The 4,675-nt window shown below is 36.2% G+C and overlaps 1 protein-coding gene across 3 annotated transcripts in view; it reads left to right on the top strand.

Annotated features, from left to right (window-relative positions):
• Positions 1-4,675, top strand: part of Metap1d (methionyl aminopeptidase type 1D (mitochondrial)) — an 86,621-nt gene that overhangs the window by 19,091 nt on the left and 62,855 nt on the right. The window lies entirely within an intron of this gene.

Genomic DNA, 4,675 nt, shown 5'->3' with positions numbered 1-4,675 from the left:
TAATCATCTGAATAGATGCAGAAAAAGCTTTTGACAAAGTCCAGCACCCATTCATGATAAAAATGCTACAGAAAATTGAAATAGATGGTCTTTATCTCCATTTGATAAAAACTATCTATGACAAACCAACAGCCAACATCTTACTAAATGGACACAAAATGAAAGCTTTCATTCTAAATTGAGGAATAAGACAAAGATGTCCTATCTCCATTCTTATTCAACATAGTCCTGGAAACTTTAACCAGAGCAATTAGATGAGAAAGAAAAGGAATAACAATAGGAAAGGAAAAAGTTAAGCTATAGTTATTTGCAGATGATATGGTACTCTACGTACAAGACCCCCAAAACTCACTCAAAAACTGCTAGATTTAATAAGCAAATTCAATAGCATAGCTGGCTACAAAGTCAGCACTTAAAAATCAATAGCCTTCCTGTACATGAATAACAAACTCACTGAGAGAAATTATGGAAACAACACCTTTCACAGTAGCATCCAAAAAAATGAAATACGTAGGAATCAATCTAATGAAAGCTGTAAAAGATTCCTACATGAAAACTACAGTACTCTGAAAAAGGAGATTGAAGACGATATTAGAAAATAGAAAGATATCCCTTATTCTTGGATGGGAAGAGTAATATGGTGAAAATGGCCCTACTTCCACAACTGTTGTACAGATTTAATGCAGTTCCAATTAAAATTCCAATAATATATCTCATAAAATTAGAGAAAACAATCTTAAAACTCATTTGGAACCAAAAGAAATGTAAAATAGCAAAGGTAAACTTGGACAACAAAGGCAAGGCCAGAGGCATCACAATCCTTGACTTGAAGTTACACTATACAGTTACTGTGATAAAAACAGCATGGTATTGTCAAAAAAAGCCAGACCTGAAGATCAGTGGAACAGATTAAAAGATGCAGAAACAGTTCCAGACATATTCAGCTACCTTATCTTTGACAGAGGTGCCAGATGTTCACTGGAAGAAAGATAGCCTCTTTAATAAATGGTCTTGGAAAAATTGGCTCTTCACATGCCAAAGATTAAATTGGGACTCATTTCACCATGTACTGAACTAAAATCAAAGATCTAAATATTGAAACAGAGGGCCAGGGATATAGCTCAGTGGCGTAAGCACCTGCCTTGTAAGCACAAGGTCCTGAGTTCAATTCCTGGAGCCAGAAAAAGTAAATATTAAAACAGAAACATTAAATCTGCTGGAAGATAAAATAGGTAAAACTCCTGAAGACATTGGTATAAGCAATGACTTTATGAAAAAAAACCCCAATCACACAGGAACTATCACAAAGAATCAACAACTGGGATTTTATCTTATGAAGATGTCTCTCACCAGAATGAAGAGACAACCCACAATATGGGAAAAAATGTTTGCCAGGTGTTCCTCAGACAAAGGGTTACTATTGAGAACATATAAGGAACTTGAAAATATCACACCTCCCAAATTTAAAGACCCAATCCAAAAATGGGTATCTGAGATGAATACACACTTCTCAGATGAAGAAATACAAACAGAAAATAAATATTTGCAAAAATGTTCAACATCACTGGTCATTTGAGAGATGCAAATTAAAGCAGCACTGAGATTCCATATCACCCTAGAAAGAATGGCTATTATCAAGAAATCAACCAATAACAAGTGCTAGAGGGACTGTAGCAAAAAAGGAACCCTTCTCCACTGTTGGTAGGAGTGTAGAGTGGTGCAACTGTGGAAATCAGTGTAGAGATTCCTCAGAAAACTAGAGTTGGAGGTCCCATTTGACCCAGCTATTCCCCTTCTGGGTATCTTCCCAGAAGAATTAAAAACATTGTACCACAACAGTATATGTACACCCATGTTTATAGCAGCACAGTTTATAATAGGTAGATCTTTAACAACCCAAATGCCCATCAACTGAAGAATGAATAAAAAAGATGTAGTCTTTTTATACAATGAAGTACTACCCAGCCATAAAGAAGCATAAACTTGAGACTTATAGGTAAATAGATGCAACTAGAGACCATATGCATAAGTGAAATAAATCAAAATCACACGTGTAAACATCGTATTGTCTCCCTGATGTGAGAAACTCAAAGAGGAAATAAGGCCCAAAATGTACAATAAATATTGTGAAATGGGGAAAAATTGTTCAAAAGGAAAAAGATACTAGGATGGGGGAAAGGAAGGAATGGAAAAGGAAAAAAACAAAATACAAGACATGTATTCTGGTAGGTTCTCTTAATTCATTGAAAAGAAAAGTTTGTGCTAATATTATTTGGAGAATTTTTTATGTCCATATCTTATACTCTGAGTAACTACCCTAAAGATAACAATATTCAGTGTATTAACTATTGTTATTCTCCTATTATCTTGTTATAAAATATTGTTTTAGTTTTTCTCCATAAAATAAAAATTAAAAAGAGAAATTTCAGGCCCAGTGTGGTGGCACATGCCTGTAATCCCAGTGTTCAGAAGGCAGAGGCAGGAGAATTGCTGTGACTTTAAAGCCAACCTAGGCTACGTAGTGAGTTGAAGGCCAGCCAGAACTACATAGCAAGACTCTTTCTTAAAAAGCTCCCCCGCAAGAAAAGAAACGAAAAGAAAAAAGAAATTTCAGAGCTGAACCACACCCTTGAACATATGGATTTAATAGATATGTGCAGAATATTCCACCCCTCTACAACAGAGTATGCATTCTTTTCAGCAGCATATGGTACTTTTTCCAAAATAAATCACATACTATTCCACAAAGTCTGCTTAAGTAAATATAAAAGAATTGAAATCACCCTGTGCATACTATCTGACCACTGTGCAATGAAAGTAGAAATCAACAACAGAAGAAATTTTGGAAAAGGCAAAAGCCCCTAGAAAATTAATAACACACTCCTAAACAACCAGTGGGTCACAGAAGAAATTAAAGAAGAAATTTTTAAATTTCTGGAAGTTAATTGTAATGACTATACAACTCAGTGAGACTTCTGGAACACTTTGAAAGCAGTTCTAAAAGGAAAATTCCCTGAAATAAATGTTCACATTAGGAAAACAGAGCAGGCCCAAATAAATAACCTTATGAGAAATCTTAAAATATTTGAGAAACAACAAACCAGCCTCATATCAAAACTAAGGAGGGAAATTAGAAAAATTAGAGTGGAAATCAATGAAGTTAAGACTGAAAAAAAGTTTTAAAAAAACACAGTGAAGAGGTGGTTCTTTAAAAGAATAAATAGAATGGACAGGCCCTTAGCACCAGGAGAAAGAGAGAAAAGACTCACATCAGTGCAATTAGAAATGACAAAGGTGAGATCACAATAGGCACTGTCAAAATCCAGAAGATAGTAACTACATTTTGAAAAATTATATTCCAACAAATAAGCAAATCTTGAAGAAACAGATAGATTCCTAGACACATACAAACTACCAAAGCTAACCCAAGGAAACATAAATATACTTAACAACCCAATCACAAGCATGAAATTTACTTAGTAATTAAGAACCTAGCAACTAAAAAAAGCCCAAGACCTGATAGATTCGTGACTGAATTCTACAAAACCTTTAAGGATGTTATATCACCAGTACTCCTCAAGCCATTCAAAGAAATTGGATGGAGTGCTCCCAAATTCATTTATGATAATCTATTGTCCGCTTCTATATAGGAGTGGGTGACCTAGACCTAGTCTCAAAATAAAAAGGGTTGGGAATGTAGCTCAGTGCTAGAATGCTTGCTAGCATATATGAAGCTCTATTTCCATCCCCAGCATGAGAGAAAGAGACAGACAGACAGAGACAAAAAGAGAAAAAGAAATGGGCAATTAAAAACACTGAGTGAGCTCATGAAAGTCAAGACTCAGGAGCTATCACAAAGTTGTAGAAGAGTAAGAGAATTTTGCCACTAATTGCAATACAGAATTCTGGATTGGATCATGGAATAGAAAAACAACTTCCCTGGAAAAAGTGCTGAAATTCATCTGAAAGGGTAAGGCCTGTCTGCCAGCATTCTAGAACGTAAGTGAGAAGACTGGCAGGTGCAGGTGGCTGTCAACATTTTTGATGGTAGCCTGGCATGGTGGTGCATGCCAATAACTCCCGAGATTGAGGCAAGAGGATCACCATGGCTTCAAGTCCAGTCTGGGCTACATAGTTTAAGGTCATCCTGAACTACATAGTGAGACCTTGTCTCAAAAAAGAAAAAAAAGATTGTTTTGACTCTTAACCTCATCTGTCAACTTAATTGGTTAAAAAAAATGCTTAGTAGCTTAGCAAAACATACTTTTTGGTGTGCCTGGGTGGGTTATAAAGGTGTAATGTTGAGTACTATATCTGGTCCCTGACCTTGCCCTCTGTGGTACTATCCCTAGGCTTAGCTTCCCTACTGTCTTGAACTAAGTAAGCATCTTTGCTTTGCCACTTTGCATAGCCCTACTACTGTGATGTTTCTGCCGTGGTCCCAGCTGATTTTGGACTGAATCCCTTGAAACTCTGAGCCAAGTTAAGCCTCATCTCTTTTACTTGGTGAGTGTCAGGTAAGGTTTCCTAGTGACAGGAAATCTGACTAATACAGCACCCAAGTATGCATTTAATCTCCTGTTTGTCATAGTGCCCCACCTTTAACTGTTCCTGACGTCTCCAGTCGGAGACCTGCTTTTTTTTTCACATTTTAAAACTTTTTATTTGCATATTT

This window comes from Chinchilla lanigera, unplaced genomic scaffold (genome assembly GCF_000276665.1).
Source record: "Chinchilla lanigera isolate Chin_1 unplaced genomic scaffold, ChiLan1.0 scaffold00048, whole genome shotgun sequence".
In the NCBI taxonomy this organism is placed as follows: domain Eukaryota; kingdom Metazoa; phylum Chordata; class Mammalia; order Rodentia; family Chinchillidae; genus Chinchilla; species Chinchilla lanigera.
Note: the sequence above shows the minus strand (reverse complement) of the source record. Positions and strands in the feature narration are given on the sequence as shown.